Below are 23,844 nucleotides of genomic sequence, written 5' to 3' on the forward strand. Positions count from 1 at the left end.
ACAGCCTAAAGCTTCAAAGTTACCATTCTTGGAATGTCACTAAAATAATTCATCTTTTCTGCTGTCTTACACCATTTATCACAGGTTCTGAAACAGTCTTAGTATGATGTACTCATAATTTAAGAGCTGCTTTCTCTGGTGACCTTCACCCTTGGATTGATGTGGCTTTCATCGTGGTATCCCATTAGAGGTAGTCAGTGGTTTTCTTCCACCATCATTCATTGTAGTTGCGGGTTAAGGTGTTAACATAAACTTCAGCTTGATTCCTTTGCTCCCATCTATGCTTTCCAGGGTGTACAGAAGATCAGAGAAGTGAATGAAGGGTAAGGACAGAGTACAAGTCTGAAACCCTGGACTGAAATTTCTCAAGAAACAGCAAGTTGCAAAAACTGAACTGAGATCCAAGACAAATTCTTTTAATCATAAAATAAAGCTTCTGATTCCAGAAGCATACACTTTTGATTGTCTCTGAAACATCATTGATTATGAATACAGAAATTTTTGGATATTGCTTTTCTATCTCCCTGTGTTTGTAGTCAGCAGACTTCATCATGCTTGACTGAAGCTGTTTGTCTTAGCACACGAAAATCCTTTGTTATTTGGGTGTTCAGGAAGAGTTTGAAGTTTCTAAACCTCAGATCTCTGGAAATACACCAATGCCTAACTGTTGATCTTGTTTCAAAGCAGTTTTACCTGTTATATGTGGTTTGGAGGTGTTGGATCAATGTCACAATATGACTCGAAAGCTTCCTACTTTAAGGTGGAGAGGTCTAGACATTAACACTGATGTCTCAAAGGAAGAAATCTGAGTTAAAGCAGCACATTGGAGAAAGGGGAAGTCAGGAATGGAATGATCAGCCATATAGCATAAAAGTGAATGAAAGGTGGTAGAGTAAAACCCAGACAGCTGAAGACCAGACTTGTGGCTGAACACTAGCATGGGACAGAGAAGATACATATGATACAAGTTTGCTGTCTAACTGTGGTAAAGTTGACTGGATGGAAAGGGCAGAGTCTTAATTGTGCCTCTGGTTCTGATGTCTAGTGTAGCAAAGAGGATTAGGCATTGATATGAGATTGTAGTGGTTTGAACCACAAATTATTCCCCACTATCAGAATCATGAATTTACAGCTGTGGCATTTATGGCTATACTGTGTTATGACCTTAAAAAAACATGAGTGTCATGGTCTTTCTCTCACTTTTCTGCTCCTTGGGGGGGGAACTGTGTTTTTTCTTGCTATGGGATTTGGACAGGTATTTCTTTCCCTTTTCCTTTTGTTCTCTCTATATACTGATGTAATCTGACAGCTTTGTAGCAGAGGAGTAAATATATTCTGTGTAAACAAACTGAAAACTTTCCCTCTGCCTTTTTTCCTTCTCCCCTTCTTATCTCCTGGTAAGGAGAGAGAGGAGACAGGAAAGGAAGTGGGGGTGTTTAGCCCTTGTGCTAAACTGTTACAGAGATGCATTAGAAAAGCCCTTAAAAATCAGACAGAGCAGGAACTGAAACCTGACTTTTATTCTTCCCATTCCTTTTATCCATGAGGTGTTGCCAACAAAACAGAGATCAATTGCTCTCCATCTATTAAGGTGCCATAAATGAAAAGTTTCCACACAAACATTTCTGAGCATCTGTGAACTGTACTTCCATTGTCTGTAAACTGAAAGCCCTTGGTCCTTCTTGCTTCTTCTTGGTTTTGTTCTTTTTTTTTTCTTTCTTTTTTTTTTCTTCCACCTATGCATTGCAAAACTGTGAAGTCCACGTAAGAAAAACTTACTGGGTTACATCTCTGCAAAGATTTAGGACCAGTTGAACTTGTGCATCTTGCTCTACGTAGTCCAAAATTTTCTAACCAAATGTATTTCTAGGATCTCCTTTGATATAATCCATTTTTCATTGTCAGCATGCCTGAAAAATATTTCCAAAACATGCATGAGCTTGTAATGGGTACCTACACAGGCCTGCTGATTCCAGATGGCTGAAGACCTTTAATGGTCTTTGAAAGTTCAGGATGTAATAATCCACTGAACATCCCAAAAAGAAGCAGCCAACATTGATGAACATCACTAAAAGTGCCTTTGTTTATATCCTCATTTCTAATATTCATACCAATGACACTTAGCCCTCTTAGGATATTCATAAGCCTAAACTTTAAAATGTAAAGAACTACAGACAGATATGCTAGAAGAGGACCAAGGAAGACACATCAGAGTTCTCCTTTGGAAACATGCAGTGTTACTGTGTCTTGCTGTCAGCTTTACATTTCAGAACAGAGCATGACACCCTGAGCATGCCTGCTAAACTAAATGTGAATAAAAATTCATATTTCAGCAGTTCTGTTACCAGGAAACCTCTATTAAGGATGTCCAATTTTGCTCCAGTATACATATCCCGTGCTTAAGTGTATTGCAGCCTGTATTACTTCTGTGAGTTTTTGTATGCCTTGTAAGATTTATAGTGTATAACCACTGAATTCACACTGCATTGGAAAAGAAAGCTCTGCAAATACAATGAATGTACATAAAATCTCTCCTGTAAGAAAGAAGATGAAAATTCTTTCTACAAGATACTGTATGCAAAGGACAAGTTGATGCTGCTTTGAATGTTTCATGGGGTTTTTGAGAGTATCTAATTTGCCTGTTCTATTTACAGCATCAGTAAAAAATGTTCTTCATTTTACAAATGGAAAAATGTCAGACAATTACATTGCATATTTGAGAATAGCAAAAGATTCCCTTTTGTAGTGTTAGGGAAATGCATTGAACCAAAAAACTTAACCCAAACGAAACCAAAACTAAACTAAAAGACTAAACAAAATAAACAAATCAACAAAACAACAACAACAACAACAAGCCCCAACAAACCAACAAACAACAAACCAAAACAAAACCCAACCCAACCAACCAAATCAGTCTCACAGAATCCTTCCAATCTCCTTTTCAGATCATCTTAGCTTTCCAACCTATGACACATAGATTTCATGGTAAGGAGAAGGTCTTAAGCCTTGTTTCCTCCTCATGACCACCTCTGTGTGGGCTCTTGAGCAATTTTTTGTCTTGAGAGAATTCTGTCACATATGAAATATCCTGTTTAGTTTAATGGGAGTAAAGATGACGTTCACAATGCCTTGCAAAATTTGATTCCTTATGTTGCGTGCATCTGGATCACAGAGAGCTTTCAGGGCATGCCAATAAATACAATTTCGCATGTTTATGTATCTCTCCCAAAATACCTCAGTATTTATCTTTCCTCAATATATCTCAGCTGAAATAACTTTCTACATTCTGTGTTAAAATAAAATAATAAAATAAAACACCAACAAATAAACATATATATTTTAGATAATATATTAATTGCTAGTAAATGCAATAAAAATTATAAAAGTTAATTGTAGAGAATTGTCTTGTATTACTGGTGGTTAAAATAATAGCTATGTACTACTTAGACAATCCAGAAAAAACTAAAAAGCATTTTAGTCCTTCCTGCTAAGTGTTCAGTCTAAGAAACATGTCACATTGTCTAACACAAGTCACATATGAGAGATGTTAAAAGTTTGTCTGCTGAAAAGCTGATGAGAAGTACTAAGTGAAATTGTAATTCCTTGCATTTCTAATTAATTTGATTCTCTAGCAAGATATCCTGGTACCTTTAGCTTCCTTTAAACCCTTCTGTTGTCTTTCATCTAAGCTACCTATGTTTCCATACTTTTGTCACATCAGATAGGTATGAAGGCACATTATATATACTTTGGTTTTTAAGCAGCTTCATATTTGTCCAACATAAAATAAATAAAATACTCCATAGTCCAGACTCATAGCATGATTTCAGTGGCTAGGTTCCAGGTTTGTACTCAAAACACAATGCTTCAGATTTCAGTGATAATGGATTATTTTCTAACAAGCATCCCCTAGTTCTAAATACTCAAGTATGTTACACACAGTGACATCCCTCCCCAAACTACAGTGCTTCCTCATGCAAGAGCATCTCACTCACTGCTTACAACTTCCACTTGTATTGTTAGTTTTCTGACTGTTCAAATAGAAACTGTTTTGATAACAGCTTTTTGAGAGAACTCCATGTTTTCCCAGTATGTATTTGAAGAAGATTAATGAGTCTTACTAACATGCCAAGCCAATCTGTTCCCTTCTGTCAATCAGCTGTCATAGAACAAGTATGTTGGTCTCACTGGTTATAATATTTTCCTCCACATACACTGCAAAAAGTTTAATTAAAACACTATCCACAACCGATCATGAAATACATTCCAGAACATTTATTTACTAGATAATTGTATAGGCATTAGGGAAGAGTTTTTATGAAAAACTCTTTCTTCAGGGGTCAGTGAAGATGAAGAGAAGACTAAACAAGGTGAATAATCTGACAATAATTCTTATGATTGACTTTTGATTTCTGCTGTCAGTTAGTTCTGCCTGTTTGAAAAATTGACATCTACTTGCAACTTCCTACTTGACTGTTGTCCAAGAATAAATAATTCACATTCAAAAGGAAGCACAGTATAATTTTTATCTTGTTGGCTAAGAGGGAAGGAGAAGATTTTTTTACAAATAGGGACAGCAGATGACAACTTTTGTAGGACTGACTTTTTATGTCACAAGCAATAAGATATCAGTCTATTCTATGTTTTAAAAGAACAAAAGTAAGAAACAAGATGCAGATTTCTTATTCCCTTGAATTCCAGAATTCTGATGTGTGCAAGATAGTGCCATCATGCTGCAAGTGAAAAACTGTGGAGTGGTATAGAGCTGCCTATCCCACATGACATGAAATCTGGAAAACTGTAGACTTCAGGTCTCAACCAGTTAAACTGGCCATATAAAAGGTCATCTCTGAATGAGAAAGTGCACAGATGAATTAGCCAGAATTGTTAGACGGAGGGAGCAGCCCTCTGAGAAGGCAGTACTAGCAGTCAGTGGCATACCCAAAGGACAAATCAGTCATGTTGGAGGAAAAATATGAAAGAACGAAGCAGAAGCAAAGAGAAAGAAGATCTAAGTTTATCTGTTGAAGACAGAGTACCACTTAGAGACAACAGGAATCTGAAAGTTTGAAAACCATTTCTACTTTCACTACTTAAGTTTTGCTTTCCTCAAGACATAAAAATAAAAAAATATACTTAGGATATCACAGTATCACAGTACAACTAAGGTTGGAAGAGTCCTCGAGGATCATCGAGTCCAACCTATCAACACAGACCTCATGACTAGAATAGATATAAAGGAATATAATATATAATATAATATAATATAATATAATATAATATAATATAATATAATATAATATAATATAATATAATATAATATAATATAATATAATATTTTTATTATATATTATTATATATAATTATATATAATATATAAAATATAATATAATATAGATATAAAGGAATAGATATAAAGGTATGTGAAGATATACATATATATGCCTCAAATAGATTGCTAACAACTGTAATTCATCTTATCAACCAGAGTAAGTTAACTTCTAATCTGCTTTCTAGTCAACAAAGTGGTCCAAATGGAAAGAAAATTCACTAGAACCCAGAAAAATATGGAGAGTTAAGGCACTGCAGACAAGTTCAACAGCGGAAGTGCATTTATTTTTTCATAAACAGTAAATGTGGTTCAGTTAATCTAATTTGAGAACATTAAGAAGGAGGAACTATTGTGCTTCCAGAAGCGTACATCATCAAGGAAAATATAGCAGCAGTCACGTGGGCTGTTTCAGAGAATATACATTCCCTGAATGTAGGGGACCCATCAGTCATTGGAAGAGTAGCCAGTCTAGTAATTGAAGGTATAGCCCAAAATATGAAAGAAAGCTTTGGTGGACAAAATTTCTACAAGGTCACAGGGCTTTGTCCCCTTCCACAACCGGTAATAGTAGCAGCTCCAGCACTGACCAGCACTTGAAAGGAGGTGTTCTGGCTTTTTTTCTTGGTCCTTCCACCATAGATCAACAACACCTGGTAGATCCAGTCTCTTGCCAGCTAACTTAAGGTAGATCCTAATAGTCCTTCTGGAAGCAGACTCTTACTTCAGTCCTCTAGTTGTCCTGCAATTTCTCTCTCTCCATATCATCTGTTCTTGGTCCACTTGAACAGGTGGAATTTGTAACTTGCATGGTGAACCATTCTAGACCAATGTCTATATATGTATCTGTGAGAAAAATAAAAATAAATATAAAATAAATAAATAAACAACAACCAAACCAAATGGACAATCAATGACAACAACAAACAAAAAAAAACCCACAACCAACCCAAACAAAAATTAATAATTATGTAATTCCTTAGCGTGATCAGGAAGACTGTAGATAATACACCACATGAACATGCAGACATGGACTACTGGGAAATCTACCCACAGGTCAAATTTTGTAACTTTGCATCTGGAGTCCAAATCTGATTATGTTATACCTTGGAGAGCATACAAAGAGGAGGGCATCAGAAAACTACAAGTAAATGTCTGAGGTTCTTGTAGAAATGGCCAAGAATCTTTTGCATTTTTGGTGGTCTATTGATTATAGCATTGGGGATGGAGAAGAAAGTGAGAAAGCTGATCTTTGTGGTATGAATATACTATTTCATGAAGAATCCATGAGAAAGAAGCTATCCCACTCACCCCTCAGCAATGTTGTGCTGTTAGTATTTCACTGTTCTGTTTTTCAGTAAAATTGCTGCCCCATTCATGGAGTTATACCAAGATAGTCCCAGACTAATCTGGATCCTGCCACGGAGATAAGTACAGACATGGGAAAAATGGAGGATTGTGATATGAAATGGGACCAACATCCTACTCTCATTTGCTAATAGGCCTGGGAGCAGGAGCTGGGATGGATTTTGATGTGCTGCATGAGGTACATGAATGAAGCCTAGATAGAGTGGGAAGAAAACAGGGTGAGAAAAGGCTGCTACTACTCCGTGTCACTGAGTAATAATCTAAGTTCACAGTTAACTGACTTCATGGACTTTTGGAACCCAGATTTCCATCTCTTAGGAGCTTTGGTGGGCAGAACCAGGCGGCCCAGCTCAGACATTCTTTTGGTGTTGGGAGACACAGGAGGACACTTCAGGCTAAGGTCTTCTACTCAGGTCAGAAATTTGCAGACGTTTTACAAATGCATGCACTGAGTGTGTGCAGCTGGCAAAGTCAGGGTATAACATACCTGGTCATGACACAGCTGCTTACTGTTTATGTGCCTCTGCTGTCCAATTAAAGGGAGTTTCTGAGTCTATGTAATTAAAGATCTAGAGCAAGATGGAGAGGGCATGAGCTCCTGAAGTCATGGTGGAAAGTTTTAAGACAAAAGGGAACTCTAGCATGCTGCTGTTGCAGTTGTTGTGCTAAGAGTGACATACACATCATCTGGTCCCTTGGCAGGATCCATATGCCCCCCATTCATATGCCCCCTCCATCAGAAGTGTACTCACCAGAGGCTAGTACTTGGGTTATGGAAGGTGTCTGGCTGTGCCTGGAGACATCTAGGAAGATCATGTCTTGCCAACAGGTCTGAGTCTGGAAGTGGGCTGAGTCTGAGGTGTGTTGAGGACCCCTTGACAAGGTGACCCTGGGATTTCTGTTGGACACACAGCTGTGCCCTGCTGACAAGTGTCTGTGAATGCTTAAGCATTCCCTGGTGTCCTGTCATCCAAGTGTCTTGTGAAAATCATCTCAAAAAGGAAAAATGCATCTCGTATCCCTAATTGACTTGGTCCTTTCTCTAAGGAAAAATCTTTCTTCACCTTTAATTTTTGACCTAAGTACATCTCTTGCCTCAGCCTGTCTTCTTAAAGTAGTGTTTAGTTTTCCAGAGAAGTTTTCCATAGATCTTCTTAGAGAGAAATGTAGACCATGGTTCCATCTACGGGACTGTCTCAGTCCTTCTCTGTGACATGTTGTAGCAGGGTGGAGAGTTTCTTCAAAGTTATGGTTCTTTTCTGGAGTCCTGCTCCAAGCAGATAGTCTTGGGATGGGGGGACCAAGAGGCCATGAGAAATCATGATGACACTGTGAGATCTACAGCACAAGTAAAGACAGAACTTGAGCATTCTCTATGATGAATGTCATCCAATTTGCCTACCCAGGCCACTGTGGGCTAAAACTGGGAAGTGAGCAACTGGGGAGTTTGGCCTTCAGTGCGAATTGAAGCCTAAAAGTGTGTGATGGTGTATATATGATTTATATTACTTAACAGCCTGGTGGCATGTGCCCACAAAGAATGAGAACGAATTGCCTCCTCAGATGTCCCATGCATCAGAGATGCAGAGCAGGAGGTTGCCATGTGAAACCTTAGAAGAAGCTGCAGAGTCCACAACAGTCTGTTGATTCCAGTAAATGAGCAACTTCCTCTCCTCTGAGGTTCTCAGGACTAAATGAACTAGTGGTCTCCTTTCCATAGCTATAGTTGACTTTGTTTCCTTTAATATTAACACTCATAAATTCTTCACTTTGAGGCTGACAGAGCACTGGAACAGGCTGCCCAGAGAGGTTGTGCAGTTTCTGTCTCTGAAGGCATTCAGAACCCGGCTTGGATGTGTTCCTGGGTGATTTACTCTAGGTGATCCTGCTTTAGCAGAGGGGTTAGACTAGATGATCTTCAGAGGTCCTGTCCAACCCCCACCATTCTGTTTGATTCTGTGTAATTCCCCTGTTGAGTGTAGAATGACATTTCAAGATTTTATTAAGTAGGTCTAAGTATGCATTTCTTCACTGATATTTCAAGTAGAATGTCCTGAGACAGTACTTAGGAAGGTTTGGTTTGGGTTGTGTTGTTTTTTGTTTTCTTTTTTTTTAATATTTTGGGTGCTTTAAACTGAGGCTTTTACTGGCAAACACAGGATATAACAGGCTCTTATTCATAAGAATGCCTGAGGCACAGAGCATTAGAAATACCACATACATTAGTAAAGAGTTTGATAATTTAATTGTAGTGTTGAATAACTTCTGAAGCCCAGCACATGCTTATATAAACTGCCCATTTATGTTGCATGGTGTGGTTAGGATAGATATCTGGTATACAAGCTTAACATATGTACTCTTCTTTAAATTGTTGATTATATCCTTAGGCAGATTTTAGTGAATTAATAGGACTTGTTGACTGGTAAAAGAAATAATCATGAACCCAGATTTTCATGGTACTGTCTAACATAAATATTTGCCTTAAAGGTAGTAAATTTTAAATGAGTGAGTGAGAACACATAAAATGTAAAGTATAGCATGAAGAAAATTAGCAAATCTAATTTAGCATTAAAACACTTTTCAGAAAATTAACCCTCATTTATGCTCACACTATGTAACAAGGGAAGGCCAGCTGTTCTCAGTCATTCAACAGGTCATAATAAGAAACATCAACCTCTCATCCTAAAACTCTTTCTTGTTCTTCTTGAAAGACACTTTCTTTATATTCAAGCAAGATCAATACCTTGATTTATCAGAATGACACATTTAAACAAGGCACAAAACTCTGCAATAAAAGTTAATGAAGATGGAGTGCCCAGGGGATTTTTAACAATCCATTTTTCTTTACAGAGGTGAGAGTGGTTGTGATTAATTCTAGCTTTTCCTTCTCTATCTTGTATCAGATCAAGTATATGAAAGTGACCCAGAGGTACCTGTTCTACTTAAAAAAAAAAAAAAAAAGAGGCAGAAGCAGCCCTCTATTAGCCTTACTACACAATAAACAAAAAATGGAAAATAAAAAGAATTCAGATGTGACAGGTGTAAACCTACTGTTGTTTTTCTGTGAAACGTGAAGGCAATTATTTAGGAAAGGTCATTCAATATATATCTGCAGAACCTAATCAGCAGTCTTAATGTTAAAACTAGATGTCCATGTCTGCAATTAATAAATCTTATAAGCTGCTTATCAGTATCACTAAGGTTGGAAGAGACCTCAAAGATCATCGAGTCCAACCTGTCACCACAGACCTCATGACTAGAGTAGGGAGAACACTACTGCCCACTGCACGTTTGAACTCACGACCTTCCCATTAAGGGTCTTATGTGCTACCAACTGAGCCACAACGAATCTGGGGCCTTAACACCCTGAGTTTCCAGTACTTGTGCTCTCAAAGACGTAATCAAAATATGTCATGAAGTGTAACTTGCAAAACTTTGTTTCCTTAATAATTAAAGAACCTTCTCAGACTCATTGCACATGCTCCAAAATGAGTGATGCCACTCAAAAAAAAAATTGCATGTCTAAGCTTCTTCCCTAGCATTATTGGAATCTGTCCAGCAAAATGATACAAACTAAATTTACCATAGTGCTAATTTACATTGTCGTTAATGAGAACACAAGTTTTAAACCACAGACATAGAAGTACTATTGTGCATCCAGCTTATTTCAGCTCTACTCAGGGTGATAAGGCATTCTCTAGACAATTGTAATTGTGAGTAATTTATGAAAGTAGCAAGAACTGCTTTTTATTATAGGCAATAAAAAATAAATTCTTCATTCAATTATCTTTCCTGGCTATGATGATATCTGCCCTGAGTAAGTGTGACAGGAAAAAAGTTGAGCTAAGTTCTAAGGACAAGAATTATTAAAGAACAAGACAACAGTATATTAAAAAAAAAAAAAACAAAAACAAACCAAAACAAAACACTCTACCAAAATTTAATCTCTGTTTTAAATTCTTGTCATAGAGACAAAGTCATAAGTATCTGGTACTATTATAGCAATCCTTCTTTTTCTTTAGGTCCGCAAATTCACATAGATTCATGCAAATTTAAGCATAAGAAAGCTTTAATTCATTTAGTGGGGTAATTCTTGTGGTGAAGGTAAAGCAAAAATATAAATTCTGTTGAATCAGAGTGGTGGTGAAAAAAATAAATCTTTTTTAGCATGTGATTAACTTCCATGCAATAAAACTTTATAACTCAAATTTAAACATTAGCTCCATTTTTAAAATTAATTAGAGCATAAAATCCCAGATACCTTCTATTTAATAATACATGCTTTATACACCTCAAAGAAAGGTGTTTGTTCAGTTTGAATTGTGTCAACACTGTAGAGAGATTTTTGGACAAACAGGAAAGCATTTGGAGACAAATCCTTGGGTTTGGTTTGTATTTTTCTTTATAATTTCAAACTTTTCAGTTCAATTAAATGGCATGAAAATAAATTCAAACATGTGTGTCTTAAAAAGAAACCCATTTAATACCAATATTTTGCATATTTTGATTTTTCTCATACACTTACGGTTACGGAAGAATTAGAACCAACAAGCAAGACTGGCAAATTTTGTTTAATGGTTATTTTTGTTTAGTATCATAGGCTCTTAGATAATCTGAGGGAAATATAGGTAAATAAACGTATGAGCATAAAGATAATCAAGCACACAAGTCTGATTAGGTGCCTTGCTGTGGTAGGACTTGTTTCTTTATCTGGTGGACATGTGAGATTTTCATGGAAGTGAGAAACTGAACCTTCAAAGCAGAGGGGATTTGATGACAGGCCACTTTACTCCACTACGTTTGGTTCTTCCTTATTAATAAAGAGAAGCCATGGTACATTTGATTGAATTTTGATTCAGAACAATAAATATTAACCTCACTGAGTCTGCACAAAGTGAGCCACCTTTTAAAGACTGTTTAATGGGTGAACTATTCAAGGATTAGATGAATCTAAAAGCTTTATGTGGAGTTCATTTTTTACAACCTATCTAGTCTAACATAGCACTACTATGACAGGAACAGATGTCAGCTGAAGTCAGGAGCCATTTGTGGAACATTTTATAGGAAAAAAAATCCATATAAATGTATGCTCCACAGCCGCTTCTTCAGCCTTTTCCAAATTGTCATCTGCTCACTTACCTTATATCACCTTTTTCTTTAAAATAGCATTTATTTCAGGAATCTATCTTTGTGAGTTCTTTAGAAGAGATAATAAGACCAATAAGAATTTGTTTGATTAATAATATTTATTACAAAATTTCTAATTTGTGAATAGTTTGGAAGAATGATTTTTATTATATCATGGTAACCTCATATTTGTAATCAAGATTTCAGATCCTTCTCTGAAAAAAGCTGTGCTAGCTGAAAACTAGTACCTATATGGACAGAAACAGCATGTCTCATAGGCAGAAGTCACAAATTTCTTATTTTTTAAAGCTGGTTGAGGAGAGAGGCAAGAAGATAAATCTTTCCACGTTCAGCTGGGGATTTCAAGGTACCTTGAGGAAAGAGATCCACCTGAGAATCTATTTCTTCCACTATTCTAGTTCTACATGAAATCAATGTCATTGAGTAAGGCTTCACTCTTGCCAGTTAATAACACACTGGAATGGGCTGACAGCATATCAATAGGTTGGCAGCTTTGAGACATACCCTTTTAGAAACTCATATAACACTTACATTCAGTAAAACAATTAACCAAATCCATAAATTACCACCTCAAATATGTGTAGGTGGTCTATCTCAGGAATTGAATTTAGTGAAAGCCATTTTGATTTTCCAAGAGATTCCCATTTCTTCCCATTTTGAAGAACTTATGTTAGTTATTTAGATATATAATTAACTTTTAATTTGTCATCTCGGTTTTCTTCAAAGTTAACACAAACATGTTTAAATCAGTTATATTTAGAAAGAATACTAAAGACTTTGGAAAATAGGTGTCTAGCACCTCCGGCTTACCATATCTAATTTTGTATCAGGCAAGTAAACCTAATCCACTACTTCTTTCTAAGAAGTAACATGAGTTTTGTTCAAAAAAAGCAGTACATCATCTGCATGAAGAACAGCATCATGTTTACCCCCTTGTTCAACCTTTACTCTTCGATGAGAGAACTTTGCTGATTTGTGATGATCTGGAGGTGAGAAGTAAAGTGACATTATACAATCGGAGCCCTTGTCCTGCTGATATGGTCAGACCTTCCTCTGCTCAACATAATCATTCTCAAGCAACTTTAAGTGTTGCATTTCCTCATGTGAGGGCTGGCTTCATATATTCATAAGAGCTGCCTCTAAGTATCTCAGAATTCTTTTACATTGTCTTTTCTGCCATGGCTTCCACAGCCCCTATTTTTCTATACACAGTCTTTCCTTTCTTCCTCACTACTTCCCAACTACTATATTTTGCAGATGTATTTCTAATTGTAATTTTTTTTTCCAAATTTGTCTCTAGATTACTGCCAATTAGTTTACCTCATTCTATCTTGATGTCTAGGGGTTATTTTAGAAGAGTTCTTTCCAAAATTAAATCGCTAGATTCATTAGAAATTTTTAATCCTTCCCCTCTGGGATCTTCATCATTCTGGATACCTTGTACATTCTTGTCCTTCTTGGATTTCCATCATTCTGGATACCTTGCACATTCTTAAGTTACAATTTCCAATCATAATTTTTTTTAGGAATAGCTTCTCAAGCCATTGTCTTTAGAGGAACATCCAAAGAAAAAGTAAGGGAGTTGCTTTTAGGAAGAAAAAAAGAATCAGAGTATTCAGTACAGAGATAGAGACCAAATCTACTATGAAGATCATCAGACACAAGTTGATTTTCTTTAATCCTTCACAAAATTCTGCTTTTAATGAAGTAATTTTGGAACAGAACAGCTGGAAGACATCAACATGACCTATTTAGGCTTTTAGAAAAAAAAAACAAAACCAAACTCTTTTTCAGTGTGCCTAGTTCTGGTGTTAACAAAAGGGCCTTCAGCAGTGAGTCTGAAGGGGAATGACATAACCTAACCCCAAAAACTCTCTAATGCAAACTTGCTGTCATAAGAGTGGGTGCTCCTTATACTGGCAAGATTCAGTTTTAATGTTGGCAGGTGTAGTGCAATCTTACCCTGCATTTCAGTTCCTCGGTGCTGAGCTACACCATCCTTGCTATTCCACTAGTGAAACTCTCTTAAGTAGAGAACATAGCATTTGCATAAATTCCCTGAGGATCTAGGAAGAAAATGTTCCAAGGCCCTCCGGGGCAAAGCATGTGTGGTGAAATATATGAATAAATCTGTCAGTTTTGAATCATTAGGAATGAATGGCTCTAGGGTTGATTTTAAATGGGTGCCAGGATATCTCAGGGTTTTGCTAGCAATAGAGGATGGGCAAAAGAAGCTTATTTTCTTCTTCTTGTTTGGAAAGGGTTAATGGCAGTGTTACCAGAGATTATGTGGGAGTTAATTGTATTAACAAAGAAAGGGAGCTAAGCAGCATCTGCTGAATGTCATAACCATTTTTTCTTATTGTATTGCAAACAGTCTAGGTGGCATAAATCAATACTGACTATCTTTGATTTTATAAAATGACTTGCAACTGTCTCTGAGTATTTTTTTATTCATTTCCTTATTTATTTGTGAGTTAAAGAGAAATTATAGAAGTGGATAGAAAGCAATGTGTTACAGCACTGAGTTTAGATAAATATCTCAAATGTATATGTGTTGATCTTGTTTGTGAGAATATGGATATTGATACAAGTCACAAGGAAGTAAATCACTTACTTGGCCTTAGACAAAGCCTTGAACTTTTCAACTGTGGCCAAAATTCCTTTCAGTTCCTAAGATAAGGCAGGATAGTCTTGTATCCTCACTCTTGCGTTTGAATGATATGTGCCTCATTCAAAGCTTAGATTCTGTGTGTAATCTTCTTTACATTTAGGTGAATAGCCTCAAAAAAGCCCGTGAGGTTTGCTATTGAAACACCTGAGGTTTGCTATTGAAACACCTGAGGTTTGCTATTGAAACACCTGAGGTTTCACTGGTTGAGTGCCAAACACTTGACTGAAAGTCAGGTTGCTTGACTGCTTGGGCTCTCAAAACAGGGGTAAAGGAAAGGTCCTTGTATGACAATTTAGGTGCCCAAGAATTCTTAAACCAGCAGAGCAGAAAAATACAACTATATCTTGAACTGAAAAGTAAAAGCTCTAGCTAGGAGTAAGGAAAAACTCTTTATCTTCTGTGGATCCCACTGGCACTGAGGAAGACCAGTAACACATACTTGCTCTGCCTTGCCTTCAAAGTCTGTCTATTGGATCAATGATATTTAAATGCTGCCATTTGTGAAGCTTGACAGGTTGTCATCTCCAGGATGCTGCAGAAGAATGGGTATGCCAGTGTGCTAAGTAAGTGAGAAAGTCTCCAGTGTGTCTAGTAATCCAGAGGATGCGCTGTGAAGCTGCATTCTCTAATGATGGACTCATTTGGATACAATATCAAATACATAATTTAAAAAAAACCCAACAACAAAAACCCACAAACCTGAACTTGAGCAAGGAAGAAGAGAGTATAGATTGTCGCTGAAACACTATGTGCATTAGTCTTTTGCATAGGCAAATGTCAGAGGTCTTGTCCAAGCATAAGTGATAGCCCCTGTTTGCTTACAGATGGCAGGTACAGATTCACCTACCAGCAGTCAGACCCATGGATACAATCCACCTTAGCCTCAAAGGCAGACCCCATACTGTTGCACAAGAATAACTCTTACAGTGGCATGTTGCATCAAAACTGCTTCAAGGTACTAATCTAGAACAGGCATTTTGTCTTTTGACATTTTCTCACCAGGGAAAGGTACAATTCCTTGCTAACTACACAGCTTTGCTGAAATCAGGTATTTCCTTTTCCTAATACTACTACACTGAAGACTCTATTTCCCTTAGAGAAACCTCAAGAGGGAGTAATCTAGTTTTGAACTATAGCCATCAACTCCCTTAACAGCAGACTGTGATATTTTTGCTGTTTTAAACACATGAAAAGTGAGTAAAAGCCAGAGGTGCAGCAAAAACAAGAAGGAGATGAAAGCAGCGATAGTAAGTACTCTGAACTTATCCAGTCTGGACTTTTCCTCAGGTACAAAAATAGACACAATTGTAATAAGAAAAACTGAAATTATTTTTTCAGGCATATTCTGTAAGGTGTTTAATAGATCTCACAATCTCAATGGAGAGAATGTAATATAAACAAGGAATATGCATGCTTCTATGATTTCTTTTTCTGTTTGGTTTTTGTTATATCATTAAAGTGAGATTTCTCTTTTGACTGCTAGACTATTAATTGTGTTCTGACATTTTGGTCTTCTAATTTTTTTCAAACAGTTTGCTACAGCAGTGAATTTTCTGGCAAAGCAGAGTTCTGTGGAAAAATGCCAGTTCTTAAATATGGTACTCTGTGAAAATATCTTCTTTTTCTCCTTTTCTTTCTTGAAATTATACTAACACAGGTTTCTGTCAGAAATGAGCTTGGCCTTGTGCCAGATTATCTCACAGAAACCCAGACTTTCTGTGTCTCTGGGATGCATTACTGCATCACCTGCCTTCAAAGCAAAGGTGTTAGGGCTTTCAGCACCCTCATCTTCGGCACGATTGGGAAGACGGCAATCTAGAGCAACTCAAGGTTTTAAAAAGTTCTGCATTTCCCAGGAAATGACAGAAGGCTGGCAACTGAGAAATGCCTCCCAAACACCTTAAGAATTGAGTGGGATAGAGGATATGAAGAAGGAAGGTAGTCAAGAATGAATCAGATTCAGAGAGTTTATCTCAGCTGGACAACACACAACTCAGAAACTTGTCACATCCTGCCCTGGAAAGCCCTTAAGTTTTCCTGTTCCTTTATCCATGTCATGTAGTAACTTTCAGTTTTTTTGGAAGTCCTGACAACATGAAGGTGAGCTTCAAAGCCTGCAGCTCTGGGCTGTATCAGCTTCAGAATCCCTTAGACTGTCCACACCGTCGTGTATAGAAGACTTAGACACCTCTATTTCTATTACATTGTTTGATTTTAGGTATATATGTAGAGATTTTTCTCTTTAGTTTTAAAAGATATCAATCTTTAAAATAAAGAAAGAAAAAAAAATGCAAAGAAAAAAGGAAAAATGAGCCAGCCACTGGTGACTGATTAATTTATTTTTCATACATTATTTTCCTAATATTTTATTGGAATAGCATAACATTTGCATGAACATGAAACCCAGGAACACAGGCTTTTAATAATCAAACTGCTAGCTTAAGTGTCATAGAAGTATTTAGGTGATTAATGAAAGGTGTTTATACAGCCACTTATTCTGTTTCATTTCAGCAACTGTGCAGAACTACTCACAGAGAGGATGACATGTTGCTCCCTTTATAAAGCAGTCTCCATATGTTCATTAAGGTGGAAAAAAAACAGGGAAGCTAACTGCAGGTGTCAGCTGAAACTAACAGAGGATTACTGCTTCACCGGATTGTTCTTTCTTCTTTGATTTGCAATTAACATATTTCTGGACTTCAGACATATTTTGTCTATTGTCCCTGGGGTATCAGCATTTAATTTACATGGCTTGATTTCTTTCTTCCTTTCTTAAAATTTATTTTTAATATATATATATGTTATTTTAGGGGTTATATTTTGACAGGCACAAAGAAAGATATCTGAGAGCAGCAGAACTTTCTGCTGCATTTGACTGGCAAGGGGATGCCACATTACGATATTTGCTTCTCTCCCAGGTTTGTTTTTGTGGGGTTTTTTATTTATTTATTTATTTATTTATTTAAAGCACACAGTTATCTTTGTGTTGAAGGCCTTGAAATCTCTTGGGAAGACCATCTTAAATGAGGAAGCAAAACATTTCAGGATTCTCATCACAGCTGTGAATTGAAAAATAAGTACATCCACAACATATTCACTCACCTAACTGAGGGACTTCCTATCAGCCTGCATTTAATGGCCAAATGTAGTAGGATTTTTAGATTTTCACCATTCTTGACAAGTTGCATTGCATGAAGCTGAACTATGGCAACCATCCCAGGAAAACTCAGTATAGAAAATTCAGAGAAAATCCTCTGATCACATCTTCTCCATCGTGCCGCCTCCTCTCTCTCTGTTACATTAGCTATCTCACAAAGGAGTGAGCAACATTAACATAGTGGAGCTCCTGCTTTGCTTTACAAGGTTATATATCAGAGAAAAGGAGCTCAAAACTTTATTCCTGTACTGGACTCCAAATTCTTATCTTCATGAGAGTGTGTGGTTAGAATAGCTGACGTCTGAACATAGTTGCCACAGGTCATTATTCTATCCCCAAGCTGGCCAAACATCAAGATAAAAGGTTGTTTGAAAGATCTTGGCAAGATTTGTGGTGGTATTTGAAAGGAGGTACTCGTCATGCTTAGCATTTCCATATTGAGAAGCCAGTGCTCTACTGTAGGAGAGAAAGTTAGTCATCTAAAATCCTGGAGAGAAGGGGGAAGATATTTCCCAGATTAACATTAACAGGAACCAATGTGCTAACAAAAACCTCATGGAAATAGATATGGATGTGCCATGAGTGAGTGAAGACATTTTTTTCAGGATTCACTGTTATCTCACAGACTTTCTTCATTCTATACTGCTTGTCCTGGTGGAAATGTCAGTATATCTTGGTTGCTGCATGCATCATCCATTTCTTGGATTTGATAATCTATGTACTTCATATGGACTCCTTTTGAAGTTCAATGTCTCATATTTTGAATATCAACATTGTCTATTAAAATGGGACTGTATTACATACTCTCTTGTATATATATATATATATACACACACACATATATATAATTTTATTCTTGTGTCCTTTGCTTCTTTATTTGGGATTACGGTATGACCAAGGAAAGAAATCATAGGAATTGTCCTACCATTTTCTTTTTCATGACATATCCTCACACAGTCTAATCCTAGGAGTTTCATAAAAACAGTCAAGCAAGTGATACTTGATGGAGATAGCTACCCCTTCCTGAAACACTTTATTTTTTTCCTAACTCCTTGCGACTGGAAGTTGATTTATGAGCTGAACCTTCTAAGGTGCAAAATTTGCCTGGACTTTTACCTGTTATTTCCATGAAGGTAAGTAGGTGAATACATTTAAATAGAGAAGAACTTAAACCCTTCTTATTTAAATACAGAAACTTGTTCTGTTTCAGGAAGCATGCAAGTTAAGTAAAGGACAGATTTGACAGCTCGTTTGAGCTAGGGGTGCTAGAATTCAGTACTTCTCTATGGTGCCTGATTTGTGTTTATACAGAAGGTCCATACTGTAAAAAACTGCTCTGGATACCATGATGCAGGCATATTAGTATGGGACTACTCAGTATTGCAGTTGCTTTTTGCAATCATAGTTTTGCACCTGATGTATAATACCATGCTCAAGAAAATAATTAGGCAGTAATTCAGGTAAGAGTTCTGCATGTTAAACAGCTGAAGCTACATTGGGCTACTGTATCTGTGAAGAGTTTCTTGCTGGTGAAATGAAACCATGTACTAAACCTTGGAGTTTTTCTTCCTCCAAAAGAGAGAGTCTAGACCATGAAAAAAAATATATCCAAGTCTGAGTATTTTTCTCTTCCCAGTTTATGAAGAAGAAACTTTGCTTCATATATTGCAGTCATATGTTCAAGCATAAACTTAATTAATTTTCCTCATAATGCTCTTCCAAGCCTGTCACTTTGAGGAAAGCCTGATGGAAATATCTATATTCTTTATTACATCTTTAAAGAGTTGTTAACCCTCTAATTGTTTATGCTTCTTGCCATCTTGCATACCAGCTGAAAATACCTTACTGCTCCTGTGCTCAAACCTCTCCCTTTTCCTCTCATCTGACTTGGTAAGAGGGGTGAGAATGAAAATGGAGATTAAGAAAACAAAAACAAAACCAAAACTGCAAATTTGTTTTCAGAGTATCTTCTTTATGGGGGAAATACCTATTGGTCAATGATAGCTGCTCTTACCACAGCTGAAAAATATAGAACATCTCTTTGCATAACAATATCTTAAACAGATTTCAGAAATGCAGTATGTGTGCAACAGCATAAGCCTGGGTGCACTCAGCTGTCTGCAATACACTTTCATATACACTTTTCCTTCTTAAAACAAGCATTTAAGTATACGGTGACCACAGTTATTTATGGAGGAAATGCTGAAAAATTCTAAATCAGGATCAGTGTCTATTAACTCTATTAAGTTCTATTTGGCAGTCAACCAAAGTGCCAACTGATCTCACATTCTTCTTTATCCAGTAACTAATACTAGAGAAGACACATGTACAACATCAAGTGGAAAAAAGATGTCCAGCACAATACTGAAACTATCAGGCCAAATTCTCTGCTGGTATAACCCAGTATTTCCAAGCCAGGTCTTTCAGAATAGCTTGTCTGTCTTGAATGTTGTTTTTGGTTTGGTTTGGTTTGGGTTTTTTTTTTTTTTTATATGCACTGTTTAATAAGCAACTTTCCAATCAAAGAAGGTATTTTAGCTGCATGACTTCTATTACAGTCAATAGAAGTCATGTGGCTAAAACTCTCTGTGATGCTTGAATTTATTAGAAATTGGCGTCGCGTGTTGAGAGGACTTCTATTGTTTGTCTTTCTGCCCAGTCATTGCTTTCCCTGGTCTTACACTCCTACTTGCTGGAACCTCCATGCCTAACCTTTCTATTCCTTTCCCAATATCCTTTCACACTAAAAATAAAAGAGCTTCCTCTGTAGAATCATTATTGCCTCATACCCTTTTGTTTGGATTTTCTGTATGCAGCCGCTTTGTTCAGCCTCAGCTGTGGCTGAACTTTTGTTTGTTGGCTGCAGTGAATCATTGCATTGTTCATACAATCACTTACTTTTGCACAATACTTTAGGATCTGGTTAGATGAAAGGTGCTCTGCAAACAAAAGCTTGTCTCCTTACCATTTTCTTCTGAAATACTAGAGGTTGGAATACTGTCAAGTGGGTCTGACGCCATTGCTTTACTAAAAAATAGTTTCTAGCAAATGCTGTCAACTATTACTTGATAATTTCCTCCTCCTCCTCCAGACTATATTCCACTGAAAACAAGGGCAACATTTAAATAGTTATGAAAGATGCATGTTAACTCCAGGTATGTTTTAACTAGTGTGAATATGGGCTGCAAAATTCAACCCTAGGAACATTGCTGTGGGATTTACTTGTCAGTAGCTGAAAGCAGTGTATGTATTACTGAAGACACAAAAAGTTTTTGTTCAATTTCTATGTGTTTTATATTGATGTGTATTTGGACAGTTTACTAATTTCTATCTGTATCTGAAGGGTGGCCTCTTCAAAAATAAATAACAAAATTCTAGTTATTTTTTACTGAAGAGGTTAGGGCACCATCCCAAATTATATCTGGGGTGAAACTAAAATGCTGGTTCCTCCAGGGAGTAGTTTTTAACCAAAACCAAAAACCTTCACAAGCAAAGATTTATTCTTCTCACAAAGGTGGCTACGAGCATGTGAGTTTGAAGAAAAGGCTTTATTAAATGGCAATGTACTTGAATTTGAATACAGTTTTAGAAACGTTTATTAGGAAAGTTATTAATGATTGACTCTGTGTATTTTAGAGCTTTGTAATAAAGGATAGAGGCTGTCCAGCATACTGGGAAAAAAGTAATCACATTTCTTTAGGATCTATATGCATTTTTAAAATAAACTGAGAACAGAATATCAAATCTATCAAACAATGCTTGTCAAGCAAATTGTGGCTGAGCCAGCCAGCATTTTAAAGTATAGATAAGGTAGACTGAGGACTGTCTTCAAAGAAGATCTTGAAGAGCAACAGGGCATTGAATGAGTATGAAACTGTTTCTGGGACAAATGTCATTGAAATCCTCATTAAATCATCATTTTTGACATGTAAATACTACTCAAAAGAGCAGTGTTTCTGTGCAAGACAATTTTGCATTTATTCAGTTGACAAGAAAGATATTTTACCAGAAAGATATATGTTTTTGCTTTTCATTGAATGGCCTTAGCACTCATCTAAAGATGTCAGAGCTTCCAAGCCTTTATTTATCTATGAGAGGTCCAGCAGATGCAGGGCAAATGTCAGTCCTTGAACATCAGTCCTTGCCCTCACTCTTTAGGGCTGATCTTAGAGATAAAAGGAGTCTTTTTGTAATGTTTCTTTTCACCTTTAATCTTGTTCCGCTTACAGCCAAAATAATGCAAGTTAGTGGCAACTACTATGACGATTTTTCAGGGTTTATGTTCTTAGTACGTTTTATGGTAAGACTACTGCTGTCCAAGCTAAATTGCACGTGTGTTTCCATTTCACAGGGTTCAGAATGACCGTTGCTCATTTTCTGGAGGATTTTCTGTGAAACATTTACCATAGATGTGTTTGTCAAAGTTTTTTTTTTTCAGATTTTCCACTTTTTTAGAAGTCCAGTGTTTGGCCTGAAAAGTACTTTGTTATTAAACAAAAGTCAGAAGCAGTAGAAGATATAGTAAACAACACGAGTATGCAGAACAAAAGTGCTAATAGAAATTTTAGCATTTTGGAAAGGATGAGTGCATCCAAGCTATGTTTTTGAATAAAGAAAGAGCAACTTTTCATTAAAAATAGTGTATGTGGAGTAAGCTTGATTTGAGTTAAGTTTGAACTGCCCTGGAGAAAGCAAAAAGCTGTGTCACTATATGGAACATCCAAACTAAGCAATCCCTCAGCTAAAAGATTTATCATGAAGAGTTAGTTTTAAACTAAAGAAGACCAGCACTTTAATCTTTTTGCTTGATTTTCCTTTCAAATACAGTCATCCATTTAGCTCCCTGCTGTCCTCATGAAGAATTTCCTTACGATGAAATCAGAGTTTGGAGATTTATTATGCAAGAAGCAGAGCAGGTTCAAGCTGATAAAGGCTTCCCGGGTGAGTGAAGGATACTTAATACCAGGAAAGATACTCTTTTAATGTGAGGTTCTTGACCATTTATTACATAAAAATGTTAATCTGATAGTGTTTTTAATCTGCTTGTTATCAAGCGGTGGCTGCTTTGTGTTAAAGACAAGATAAAAGGAAAAGCTGAAGAAGTAGATTTGGGGAGCACTCACTCAGTGCTGGATATAACACACCTACTTCCCATTTATCTGCTCTTACAGAGTGAAGAGGAGGGGGCTCAGGGCTGCGATAAGGTAGCAGCTCAGTGCTCTGATTGGGCAGCACTAGAAGGACACTCTGTGAGAGATAAGCCGTGATAATGACTGGGACAGTTATTTCCCAGGAAACTCTGCAGTGCAGGGGATTTACTTTATGCATCATTTTGAAGAGTTCTTGAAATACAAAATATTTAATCCCTTCTCACCAGTCCACATCCCCCTCCACCCCATGAGCTGATGTGTGAGCTGTAAGGTTAATGTAGCCAAACATCCTGAAGTTGTGCCCTGGGCTAATGTATGGGTAGGTCTTCCATGTGAAACCAATTACTGGTGTAAAATACAGTGGTTGTCAAACTGGACTGAAATATGCTTATGGACTCAGAAGTTATTAGTTATGGTGGCCTGGAGGACAAGCACTGTTATCATATAAGACCAAGACAAAGGTTATCTCTCTCTTCAAGACAAAAATACAAACTTCTTGAGGTATTTAGCTCAGTAGTAAATGATATTAGTTGGTTGGTTAATTTTTTTTTTGTTTTGTTTTTTAATGTGACACAAACATTTGCAGTCAGTGACATCAGTGAAGTAGCTAGGTAAGGAATTTCAGAAAATGTGGAGGATTAAAATCACCTGCTATAGGATGAAGCCACTTCCAGTCCAAGATTTTTGTGCCTAGGGAGGCTGAAACTCCTATGTTTAGAATCATAAAAAGGTTTGGGTTGGAAGTTTCCTTTAAAGGTCATCTAGTCCAATGGTCCTGCAGTGACCAGGGACATCTTTAACTAGACTGGATTGCTCAGAGCCCTGTTCAACTTGACCTGAATTGTTTCCAGGGATGGGGCATATGTCACCTCTCTGGGCAACCTGTTCCTGTGTTTCACTACCCTCACTGTGTGGTTAAAAAAATATTGAAATCTTCCTTATATTTAGCCTAAATCTACATTATTTTGATTTAAAACCATCACCCTTTGTCCTGTCATAACAGATACTAAAAGAAATA

General features: G+C 36.8%; 1 long non-coding RNA gene across 1 annotated transcript in view; it reads right to left on the bottom strand.

Moving 5' to 3' along the window:
* Positions 1-4,995: 4,995 nt before the first annotated feature.
* Positions 4,996-23,844, bottom strand: part of LOC137456978 (uncharacterized) — a 39,446-nt gene continuing 20,597 nt past the window's right edge. The window contains exons 2-3 of the long non-coding RNA XR_010991183.1: positions 7,450-8,666; positions 4,996-6,175 (exon numbers count right to left, since the gene is read on the bottom strand). This is a non-coding gene — a long non-coding RNA (uncharacterized lncRNA). The remainder of the gene's footprint in view (positions 6,176-7,449; positions 8,667-23,844) is intronic.

This window comes from Melanerpes formicivorus, unplaced genomic scaffold (assembly GCF_026170545.1).
Source record: "Melanerpes formicivorus ecotype bairdi unplaced genomic scaffold, bMelFor1.0.p_v2 SCAF_3, whole genome shotgun sequence".
Taxonomy (NCBI): Eukaryota; Metazoa; Chordata; class Aves; order Piciformes; family Picidae; genus Melanerpes; species Melanerpes formicivorus.